At 39.4% G+C, this 13,087-nt stretch overlaps 1 protein-coding gene across 19 annotated transcripts in view; it reads left to right on the top strand.

The window, feature by feature from the left end:
* The window catches only part of RBFOX1 (RNA binding fox-1 homolog 1), a 2,189,093-nt gene that overhangs the window by 2,151,880 nt on the left and 24,126 nt on the right, over window positions 1–13,087 (top strand). The gene's annotated exons all lie outside the window — the stretch shown is intronic.

The raw sequence follows: 13,087 nt of genomic DNA, 5'->3' as shown, positions 1-13,087 counted from the left end.
TTTTTACATCTTTGTACATCCAGGAAAGCATTCCCCTTATTGCATTTTTTAATCCAAACCAAAGGAATGGGGGAGGTGTATCTGGCATTCATAAGGAGAGTTGTTCTTTTTGGCAACGCCCAATGACCATACGAACAGAAGCCAACATTTATTTGTAATGCACACCACATGTTAAGACTGGCAGCGGAAGGGTTTAAGAAATGCAGAAGTCAGAATTGGATGTCGGGGGTGAAGGCTGGGGGATGGAGGAGCTCTATTACGCGTTACCCAGGCTTAACAGATGACTCGGTTTCTGAAATGGCAAGCCACAGCTATTTTTGTATAAGTGCTTTGAAAAAAAAAAAAGTGTGCGTTTCCATATCGAATGCAAATCGTTGGCTCTGTTTTCTGAGGACATAAATGTGAATGTTCAGATGCTCTGCATGCACAAATGTCATGGAGGGTGCTTATTTTGGGTAATGACTCCTTTAATTTAAAAATATGTTTCATGAATAAAACAGTAATGGTACCAATTTGCATGTGTGGCTGAGGCATGCTGGGTCCGACAGGTAAGCAGGCGATGTCTTGGACTCGAGAATGGGGAGTGTCGGCAGACACTGGTTCTCCTCCCTGGCCTCTTGTGACTCAGTCCTTATCTTGGTTTGCTGTGGTATGCTTTCTCTGCAGTTCCATTCCATTTCTCACAAGGTGTGTCGTTAGCTCATTGTAACTACAGACTTCTTCTGAGGTATACTAAAGCAAAAGAAATTCCTGAACCCAAAAAGCCTCACTTTGAAAACCCCCTGCCTAAACTTGTAATAAAATGGCTCTTTGGCAAGATAGAATTGAGATCTGTTGTCTGAATGTATGCAGGTATTATTCCTGTTTTCTTATGAACAGCCATCACGAGCTCTCAAGGCTGGAGGGAGCTTCCAGAGGAACCCAAACTATTGTCAACGTGCAGTTCTAATTGCCTAAATTATCCAGTTACCCAATCATCAGTTGCCAGGATGCAAAATAAGTCTTATAGAAGTTGCTGTCTTCAATACACTTTGACACTAGATTAGGGAAATTGAGAGGGTCAAAAAAGCTAATAAAAATGATGACAATCTTGAAATCCTCAAGATCATTCTACAAATGAAAAGACTTAATGCTATTAAATTCTGCACACTGCAGACTCACAAAATATCAATTGTAATGTGGTTCATCTACAACCCTTAATTATTTTTATGAAAATATCTCTAGATGCTAAATTCTCCGACACCCACTCTGTATATAATTATAATCATAGTAACTTTAGCCTGCTGCATAATTATAAGAATCTTAAACAGATTTATGTCTTTGGATTTTTTATCTTGCTTCTCAGTATAAGTGCATCTATCCCCAAGCTGAAAAAAAGGTTAATTACAAAGATATAATTTAAATTGCTTTCTTTAATAAAACCAATCTAGACATTTGGAAAATAAAAAACAATGTTTAATACTATTCTTAGATAGAATCACTTGAGAATCTGGCCATCTCTGTTTGCGTTCATCTTAAAAATTAAGTTAACAATTTGCTGCATTTGGGGGCACCATATATGCAAATGTATTTATGAAATCTGTTGTTTTAATATTAGTAAGATTTCTCACCGGCAACATGTCCTACTGAAAAATTGCCCTCATTCTTGGTTTGGTAAATCTTGACTAACTCTGCAATTCCCACTTTGGTGTAATAGTTTCAGTTGAAGAAACCAACTAAATATACTCTTGTCCATATAATTGGCCTCTTGCTGTTCATTAAAGAAATTTGCACATTAGGTCTTTTTGGTTGCTGAGGCAATTGATTGCTAGCCCTATTTCACTTTATTATAAGCAAGACACTTGCCACGTATGGAAATATCGCATTGAGGGAAATGCAGTAATAGGTAAATTACCAGAAAACAATCTTTAAAGTGATGTTTCTGGTTTGATTTGTAAAGTGTATTTATGAAATGGTGGTACTTCCTTTTATTTTAAGTAAGCAGGTAAAGAGAAGGAAGACCCTTTTAGAGAAGACACATATTTGGGGGAAAATGTGAAATGATCAGAATAGCTTTCGAATCTAGATTAAGATGCCAATTATCTAGAATTATCTCAGGGCAGCTGTGTAATCATTTCTTTTTACTCAATCACAGTGTCATATGAGTAGGGAGAGACTCTTAGTTCCTACTTTCTAGAAGAAAGGCAGGATGACAAAGAGAAAAGCTTCTTAACCCAAAGAAACTCCTTCAAAATAGGAAGTAAAATCAGCAGGAATAGAGAATGTTTGGGTCACGCTCACTGGCTGTCAACTTGATCAAAAGAGAAGCTGCAACAAACTTTCTCTCTAATCGTGAGATTCACTCTTCAGACATCTTGAAAGGGAAAGAAGTTTGATGTCCCCAGTCGGTAGAATTTTACCTTTTATCAGCACAAATTAAGCCCTCATCAAATTAAAGATTCAGGGGCCTTTGGAAAATCTTGAACTCCAGTAGCCTCAGGACTGGCCAGAACGTCCTTGACGGCCACCTTGCAACTCCCCACCCAACATCTTCTTGGTTAAATGATCACATGCTGATTATCTCGGAGTACCCTGAGAGTTTCTGAATGCTGACCTCCAGAATGAAGACCGTCTGGTGTGGGCAGAGATTTCCCCCAAAGAAAAAGACCTGACTGGACTAGGTAATTTTATAATCTTATTGATGAATTGAATGACAGGAGGCAAACATCTTTCCTTGGCATTTAGGAAACATTTGGTAAGCCTTTGACCTCACCTCAAATCTTTACTTCAAATCTCACTTTGATCTGTGGAAAGCCAACTGTCCGAACTCTCAAGGGAGATGGTTTTCTGAGCTTGAACCAATCAAAGCATGGCAGTGGGGCCAATGGTCATCTGGTCATTGCATGCCACTTGGTGTTGCTGATGTGTTCGTGGTATGTTCTGGATTTGACAGGTCCATCATCACAGTAACTCAGTGAATGGCTTGCTTGAATTAAGCCTGGGGACAGGCTTCTCTTTATTGATTGGCTTTCGGTTTCTTTGTGTCCACGACTTGGTCCTTGTTGCATCTTTGAGCAGCCAGACTGGGAGGTGGAGGGGTGGTGGTGGGGGGAGATTTCCTTTTCCATGAATTATGCTACAGATATTTGGGTAAATATGTCTGACGTGTACACTGCTTTGATGAAAATGTTACTGCGCCAAAAAGGCAGACATTTGTCATGCTTGTCCTGCTTGCTAAACATTCTAACATCCCCTAACAACCAGTGCATGGAAACGGCCCTCCACGTTACGGCAGAAGGGAACTCAATTCAGACCAGCTAGAGGAGAAGGTAATAAAGTGGTTCACTCCAAGATTTCACGACGATCCAGTTGCCCTGATAGTTACCCTGGGCCACTATTTTCATACAAGACATGCATTTCCGTAAAGATTCCTGAAAGTTAGCAGCTTCTGACATACAGTAGTAGTCCTGGCCATACAGGTGCCCCTAGACTGAGCAAAAGAGACAGCAAGCAACAGGCTTCTGTTTGTTTTATTTTCTACCCTTTTTTGTTTGTTTTTTGAGACCTTTAACTTTCATCAGCAATGTTAGACTGTACCATGTGAAATTTCTACCTTTGTGTGCCCCACATGGTGCAATACTGGCAATTTCATATAGCTCAGCTTAATGGAAACCCAATTAAAATGCCATAATATCAATTATCTTGCTCTCTGCACTTGAAATATATATATGTATGGTCATACACATATATGTGTGTGTTGTGTATATATATTATTCATATACATATGTGAAAATATATGTATACACAACACATACACACACACACACACTTCTGCCTTAAGACCTCATGGAGGACTCATAACAGTATCTAGGTAAATCTTAATACAAGGAGGTCAGGACTTGTCAAGTTCAGCCAGTCACAAGCCCCATGCTAGAACATCTATTAAATGCGATACTACAACCTATGAATAAAAGGTTCTATCTCAGAGAGAAATAGATTAGTAGTTCTTTCTTAAAACTCAATAGGAATAAGTAGTCATGTCTTTGGAGTCATGGAGAGGTGGATCTGTAGATCAACTATTTAAAATTATACGGGTGGTAGGGATGGATGGATACATACATGCATAGATGGGTGGATGGATGGATGGATGGTTAGAAAGGTAGATAGATGATAGATAAATAGATACATAGGTGGTTAGGTGGATGAATGGAAAGAAAGGGAGAAGAGAGAAAAAGGAAGGAAGGGAGGGAAGGAGGGCAGAAGGGACGGAGGGAGGGAGGAAGAATGGAAGAAAAGGAAAAGAGAGAGAGAAAGTGAGCAAGAGAGAGAGAGAGGAAAGAAAGAAGGAAGGAAGGATGGACAGATAGGAAAAAACTATCATCTCTATGCTCTTATAATATTTCATCATAAGCTAAACTACAGGAAGTAGAACTAAATCCTTACGTACAACCTTAGTTTGATCTAAACCGAAAAACTAAAGGGGTTTGAGTTGATTTCCATTTATGTGGGTACTCTCTCTACTTTAGGACTTTTGACGTCCTGGATTTAGATTAAATAATAGAGAAATGCCGTCATTAAAATAAGGCTAATAATTGCATTTAAAACGATACACCATTTTATGTGGAGTCCTTACCAAATCATATAGACTAAAAATGCAGGGGTTGTCAGCCTGTAAAGCATATGAGCCCCCTGAATGGGAAATTTAATTCACCATTTAAGGGTTTTTTTGGTAGAAAGGTTAATTTTAAAAATACTGTTATACTTTAGGGATTAACAATTTTACTCTCTCTTGCTGTGGAGTAGAATGTAGAAAGCTTCATCTATGGGCAATGTGGATCCCTTAATGAGGGTAGACCATGCAAAGCAGAGAAAGGCGGGAAGTTTCATTGTTTTCCCCATTCCTCTTATGTGAACCAAGTTAGATAAGGGTGGAAACTGTTTCTGATTAAAAAGCAGTCACAAGCCCCTGCACCCATCCTTTGTAGATGTGTGTAAGGAGGGATTTCAAGGTCTTATCCTGGTGCTTTGTGTGAAGCACTAGCTCCCTTGGCCAGCTCAAGACCTGATGACACTTACTGGTTTACCAGGACAGGAGAAGAACACGGACAATGTAACATGGCCGTCAACTCCCTTGTCTGGGGAATGGCCAGGCTTTACCCGTGCTTCTTTCGCATATGCTGTGAAAAATAGCTTTTCTTGTATGAAATGATGACAACAGCTTTGCTTTCTTCTTTTTTTATCCAGTTTTGTTTTTAATGTTCTTCCTTGGCAAAGTAAAAGTTGGCAACTCTATGATAGACTCCTTATTATATTTTATTTACATTTTCAATCTTTTTTTGAGAAATCCACGGGTGGATTTAAATTAAAAATAGAGTGAGAGCATTCTAAAACTTGGTGATGCCAAGAATAGTATTCTCAGATGAACGAGAAACTGAGGGCTTAGTTCATGAGGGGATAGATCTGCAGTTAAGACAAGGATTCAGGGTCGGAAGGAAGCTATTTTGGACTCACATTCTAATCTGTTGAGTTAAAACATGGCAGCAATAGTTACTCCGCTATCTTTTATTGATAGTGCCCTGTTGAAGTTGTTCTTGATTTTAGCTTTTAATCTTTTCCACTGTTTTCACTCATCCTGATGAGCTCTTCTGGGCTCTGCAATTAAGAAAAGAAAATGATGCTCTGTGAACTCGTAATAGAAATGAGACACTAATGCCTTTATTTATATCCTTCTGTACCCCAGTGCCCAGAAAAGCACATCCAGTCTTTAAAATTAGAACACCAGGTTGAAATATATATTCATACATAGTATTGTATATAATATCTCCTTGTTTTTATTTATATTCTTATTCTTCTATTTGGTTTAAAGTTTACTTTCTTAACTGATTCTTTGTTATTTGGTGCGTCAGCATCCCCTCAGGAAGAGAAAGGGAAGCTAATTATTCTAGACAGCTTCAGGGTAACAAGAAAGAAACAGGGATTGCCTGTGAGTTTCCTGTTACAAGGCACACATACTACATGAAAATAAATTGCTTCAATAAAACTTGCCATATATATGAGAATGCTCCTGTGAAAACGTTCCTTAGGTGGAAATAGAGGACTTTGGTACTTGCACTATTTCTTAAGACTTCTTGAAGTTTAATAGAGTAACTGAGCAAACTTTGATTCAGATCATCTCTCTGTGATAACGATAACAATAATTATGATAATAGCAATAATAACAATGGCTGTGTATGGAGTCCTTACTATGTGATAGCACTAAGTGTTCTAAGTGCTTTACAAAGACAGTCACTGAACTGTCTCACTAAGTATTAAATTGACCGCCATGGTACAGATGGGGAAGACGAGCTTGGGGAAGGGTGAAGTAGATGTTCAGCTCAACTTGAGAGCTAATGTCTATGCCCTTAATCCCCAGGCTCTATTGCATCTTAGTGGAGCAACCTTGAGAAGTCGTTTCTTTGCCCTCCGTCACCTCATCTGTGGTGGGTATATTGATTCCACCTCACAGAGTGGTTTGGAAGTTTTGAGACACTGCCTATGAAATATTCAGTGCATCAAGGGCAGTACATAAGATACTCTTGTTTTCATTTTCATGTTTATATTTTCATAGTCATAAATTCCAGTTTTTCATATTTTATTTCATATTCCCACAACATAGTCCATTAAGAGCTTTAAATCTGGGTAGCAACAGTGAGCTTAGAGGAAACCAAAAATATCTAGGTTATTTCAGTTACACCTGAATCTCTATAATCCAGGGCTTTGAATCTGTTGTTTCTTTAACTGATTCCAGAGTCAAGCAAAGTTTAGGGAGGATAATGACCAAATATACTCAACTGATTATGATGTGGACAAGACTTTTAAAATATAGTAGGTAGGATTATATGCAACTCTAATCCTTTTTAATCCACTGAGTTCCAAGAATAATTTATGTTTGCTTTGTTTTGCATTTTTTTTTAACGGAAAAACATGCTTTTTTTTTTTTTTGGCTACTTAAGCCCCCCCAATTGATCAGTCCTCCAAACTTTAGATTTTGATATGTCAGGTTTTCTTAAAGTGAGCAGTCTTAGATGATGTTTCCTGCCACTTTTAAAAATCTTTTCACCACGTAGATTTCTGTTTTGAAGTTAATTTTTTCCGTAGTGTCTCTAGTGTGCCAGGTACTATATAAAACATTGGAACAAATGACCTGATCAGGTAAGCAGTATAGTTAGGGCACCCATATAATGATCATTTAAAATGGATCATTTTAAATGGGACATTGAAATGATCATTTAAAATGGGATGACGTAACAGAGAAGGGATGCACTGGTAGTAATGACTCCAGGACAGCAGGCTTCAACTAGGACTGTCGTAAAACCAGAGGAACATGTGTGGTCATCCTAAGTAGAACCACCAGTGTGTGGATAGGAGAAGCAGGTCCAGGCAGGGTGATGTACACCCTGGGAAATCCCACTATTGGGCTTCAAGTCCAATGTCTGTCGGTCCAGGTCCTGGACTGTTTCTACCTCCTTATGCTATTGTTACAAAGTCAGGGCAAAGGCACGTTTGCAGCTTCAAATAGTCATACCTGAGACACAACTTGATAACTTAATGATTAAGAAGAGAATGGAATTTCATGCTCTCATTTATTTATTTTTCCCTATGGATCAACAGTTCTGATTGAAAGTTCACCAAACAAATTACGATAACTAAGATAATTATATCTTCTGCCAACCTGTTCTGCAGGTTGGTGCTGATTCCATGCTCAGAGATAGTGAAGGAGGGAATGTAGAGCTCTTGCTGGTAGCATCAGTGTGATTTTGGGAACTTGTGTTTATGGACACTAAGCTCTCAGTGATGAAAAGTCATATGGCTGTTACTGATCAGTGTGTTTCCTGAGTTTCTCTTCTTTTTAATTTACAGACAGGTACACACACACGCGCGCACACGTTAAATGAAAAAGTGCTCAAGTTTTTGTTTCAAGAAGTATTTGCCTTTGGTCCATAATCTTAACGGCTTCTTAACAACCGTTAGGCACTGCCAGATGAATATATAATTAAATTGAAGCGGTTAAAAAAAGAAGCAAGCCTGTAATAGTCAACAGACTGGACCAAGAAGGAGTTGGGGAGATATTAAAGGACATTCCAAACCCAATAGACCATAGCTGTCACAGCCATTTGGGTAGACACGTTTGCCAGTGACAAGACAAGATATAACAACTCCTTTGGTCATATCATGGCCTAATTACATACTTTTTGGGTTGCAGATCATTGACTTGATAGGCCACAAAAAAGCAAATAAAACCTATCTTTTCAGTAGCGCCATCAGGGTCCTTCAGCTGTGAAAGGTTTAGAAGCAGGTGAGAAAGCCCAGAGCTTTCTAGAGGCTGGTCAGGAACCTCTGATGAGGACCTGTACACAGAAGCCTCTGGATGAGCCATTTCTGTTGCAAATAAAGAACTTTCCTCATAGGAGACAGTATTCCAGTCAAGTAGAAGGGAATATACACACAGTAGATAGACTCTGAACTGATGAAGCATTAGTGAATGTGAATTAAACCTGCTCCACTTCGCCTTTTACTTTTTTGATCACTATCAGATACGTTAGAAAATCTATCTTTGGGGGTAAGAGGGAACTTTTCACTTAAAAATTTCTAGTATTTCTTTTAACGTTATCAAAGCAAGTTCTGACTTTTGTACCTATGAAGAGAACTTTTAATTCTTTTCCAGAAGAACTGACTTCTACTTAAATGTGGCCTCTCTTATTTTCATATTTGTGTGTAATACATGCCTGTGAGCAGTCATTGGGCAGAAATAAATGACTTCTCATGGTTTTCTCCCTGATGTGAATCACAGTGATTTATTCTTCTGGAATGAGATTCTCCTCCAAATCATAGTGCCTTTCATCTTGAATTACCATACAAAGCATTTAGAGTAGGGCCGCTATCAGAATTTAGGGTAGTCGGGTAGGAAGAGCTTGAGGAGGAACTAACTTGTCCATGTTGTCATTGTTTCCAGGCCTATTCTTACTACATTATGATGTGTTAATGTTCAGATAGATCATTAGATTGTGGGGAGATGAGACAGAATCAAAGCCAAACACCCTTTTCCCTTCATTATCTTAATCACTTAGATTGAAATGTGTTGGCCTGAGAGTCCAGACATACATCATACATCTGATAACCTGGAACAGTGGTTCCCACTGTTTTTGCAGCCGTGGAATCTCTTTAAAAAGAAAACTAGTATTGCTGGATGCTTCTAGCATCCTTTTAATCCCTATCTCCTTTCATGGTCCAATTTTGTAATTTGAAATTTGATTGCATTAAAAGATTGAGGGACTTCCCCCCCCCCCTCTGCCATTTCTATATTGTTAGAGGGTTTGTGGACCACTTCTAGTAACTAGAATAGGAGCCCAGCTGGTGGGGGTGGGGACACTTGAAAAATGTCTCCTGGAAAATATTAGCTCCACAGCTTTCCCAGAAAGACAGTTTCTCTGCTGTTCTTTTCATTGTTTATTCAATATCTGTATCGAACTAAAACAAACAACAGGAAAAGAAGTGCTTACCTTATTCTGTTCTAAAATTTCAAGATTGAAGTGGTTCATCTTGAGGGTCCTTAGAGCCTTACTCTGAGAAGCATTGTTCCCAGACCAACCAAATTGGCCTCACCAGGAACTTGTGAGAAATGCAGAATCTCAATCCCCACCTGAACCACAATCTGTACTTTCAAGATCCCGGGGCGATTTGTGAGAAGCACCATTCTCAGGGTGCTTCAATTCTACCCCGATAGGCAGTAAATAATGTTCACTCTGAGTTCTCCTTCCACAAATCTTCCACATGTAAGAGAGTTTGTCATTGTAACTTGTTGCTTTGTAAACATCTCTCTGCTCTCCCCCTTTCTAAAGGAGAAAGTAAGAGCTGTCCACGGTTGGGCATCCCTCACAATCCACTCTGTTGTGACTTCCTTCCTCAACTAGTTTAGGGCCACAAATAATCATTTTTTGATTCCAAAGATCCAAGAATAATGAAAGTGATTCCATGCTAATATCTCCTCATTGGTTGTGTAATGCTGTAAACTCACACTGTTGTAACACGTACCCTGGAAAAGTCACATCTGATTTCTCTTACCTTTATGGAGCCTCTGTTTTGTCATCTGCTAGGGGAGAGCATAACACCGGTTAGAATCAGAAAGAGACGAAGGTGAACATTGCTTTATAAACTGAAAGAGGTGGCGAAAAGCATGGCGTTATCAATAACTCAATTGACTATTGACAGGTTTTTTTAGGGTGTATATGGTTATTTGAAAGCATTGGATGTATACAGGCAAAAGCAAGCAAATTAAATTAAATCTATCTAAAAGTGCAAATCATTTTTAGATGAGGCAATCTTCAGGATCCACCGTACCACTAACATTCTGGGAACCTGTGCCTTCCCCAACTTGTCATTGGCCTGACCAAGATGTAAAGCAGTGTCTTTCATACTCATTGTATCTATTCTTTGATTGGCACATGCGTTGGCAAATCTTTGCTTATTCACCAACAGACTGTGATCAGAGATTTACATATAGAGACAATCTCAGTAAGTTACTTACTACACGCGGTAGTACAGGCAGGCTAATTGACTCTCAACTGCCTCATCTTTAAAGTGGGGCTGATGAATCATGCCTGCCTCCATGGGTTGTTGTGAGAATTAATTGAGATCATGAAGAAAAAGCTCCTTGAATAGCACTGATACTGAGTAGCCCTCAGGATATCATCATCATCATCATCCTCAACATCATTATCCTCCTTATTTTTATTATCAGCAGCATCACTAAACTATAGGCATTTTGTTTTGTTCTTGGCCCCAAAATGAGTCCTTTCTTGTGGCGGCAGGTTTTCAGAGTCAGGAGAATTTTTTTGACTCTAGAAGTTTTCTTGTTGGTGTTGTTTTGTTTTTCAATCTTGACTTCCGTCCTAGAAATATGAAAATACGTAGACCCGAAATTTGCTAAGAGAGTAGAACTGAGGTGTCCTCACCACACACAAAGAAAGGTAACTATGTGAAGTGATGGATGTGTTAATTAGCTTGATTGTCATAGTCATTTCACAATGTACGTGGATATTAAATCATCACTTTTAAAACATGTAGAACCTGATTATAAAAATTTTAATTTGTCAATCATATCTCAAAACTGGGGAAAAATACATTGGGCCAAAAAATGTTGAAGGAAGAAGCAACTGGGAACCATGAGATCAAACAGCCTGTCCTTCTGTTCATCTTTCTCCTGGATTATTGCTTCTCTTTTCTGTCCAAGGAGGAAGGAGCTCAGGCTGTCAGGGATGCATCAGCTTCTTAGGAAAAACAACCAGTTCTCCCAGTGTAAACCCAGCCCCCAAATCAACATGGCTTTAGATTTAAAGAGTTAAAAAAAGTCAAACTAAATCTGCCGGTGCTGCCCTTTTCCCGTTGTGCTTGGTGAGAAGTCCAATACTGCGGTGGAGGTGGGTTATTGGAACCCCAGGGAACTTTCTACCATCAGCTCACTTCATTTTGCACATAACTCCTAAGTGGACCCAGACCTTCTCAGCATGGCCTCTCCACCCTCCAGAGCCTCAGCCTGGATACCTGCTGCTCTTCCCAGCCTCCAGAAACTCGGGGACCCCCTCAGCCATATGAGGGCTGCTTCCCCTAGAGAACACGTATGCTTTTCAGAGAACTTGCCTGACCCATTTCCACCCCGTGATAGGCACTCATTCACATGAGAAGCTCCTTCTGCCCAACCAAAGCTGAGGTGGGGTTTTGCCGTCCTTGGAGGCTCCAGCCCACCTGTAAAATGACCTATAGCCTCGAAAGGCTCTTAACTATCTCCCACTTGCCCTAAAACCCCAGAAGCCCAGGACTTAACAACACAAACACCAGGCCTCTTTGTGGGGAGAGAGAAGCCTGTATTTTTCATGAGTCCATGCAGCCAGAAAAATACATGATGTTTTCCCCCCAAATGAAGGCTTTCCCATTCATGTTCTCATTGATCTGCACAAAACAAACAAAAATCTAAGAGGGGTAGGTGCTATTTTCATTCCCATTTTCCAGATGAGGAAGCTGAGGCCCAGAAAGGTGAAATGATCTTTCTATTGGAACACAGCTTGTGTGTGACCAGGCCCAGCTTCCAGACTCACAGTTCTCTTTCACTTTAGCCGAGAAAGTGGTACAGTGGGAACCGGGGAGATTATTAAATGTTGGAGATACTAAAATCACAGAAGTGGACTCTCCCCAGGTCTCCAGGAAATGGAGATGCTCTTGCATTTGAATCTCTAAAACTCAGAGATTTTGGATGGAATATTCACACTGGGGACAGATTCACAGTACTTAACTCCTTTTGCACTTAAACATTTTTATGTGTGCGGTGTTAGCAGTAGGAACTGGGGCTCAATAAAATAGTTTTGAATGGGTGTTAATGCAGTCCCCTTTTAAAATAAAAAAATACCAGGATAGACCCTTTCAGAGGAGTCTATAGTCAGTCTTTTTATTCACTTGCTTGTTTCTTTCTTTATACCTCATCTCAATTCTACAATTGGCCATGGCCTTTTGAAGTACATATGATAGAATACTAAATATATATATACACACACACACACACAGAAACACACACACACACACACACACACATATATATATATATATATATAAACTACAACAGGGCAGGGAAAAATATGAATCTGAATGGGATTTGTACAATTCTAGAGTTTTAGAACTGAGTCAGGGTGACAGCGGCAAAATACTGATCACAAGCAAATCGGTCTCCCTTTCAAGGTGATAAAACTGAAATATAATCAGATTATGAGCTTCGAGATAGCCAAGCCCAGTATAGATATTCCTCAGTGATTTAACATGCCATGAGCATGGCATCAAATTCCTTAAGCTTAGCTGGGTGCCCGGCACGTTGTAAGCCCTCATTAACCATCTGAGAAGTGAATGAACAACACCAGTAAACAATTTAGCAAAGGCACCAAATGGAATTTTAATAGGAGCACCTTTTTTCTGCATGTTATATTTAACTGTTCAGGAAATACTCAAGGCTGGATTCCCCATGATGGAGATCAACACTAGTGCAATTTAAAAAAGTTAAGTTAAAAAAAAAAAAAAAAACCACAGA

This window comes from Tursiops truncatus, chromosome 15 (genome assembly GCF_011762595.2).
Source record: "Tursiops truncatus isolate mTurTru1 chromosome 15, mTurTru1.mat.Y, whole genome shotgun sequence".
In the NCBI taxonomy this organism is placed as follows: domain Eukaryota; kingdom Metazoa; phylum Chordata; class Mammalia; order Artiodactyla; family Delphinidae; genus Tursiops; species Tursiops truncatus.
The sequence above is the reverse complement of the archived record's forward strand: the minus strand, read 5'-3'. Positions and strand labels throughout refer to the sequence as shown.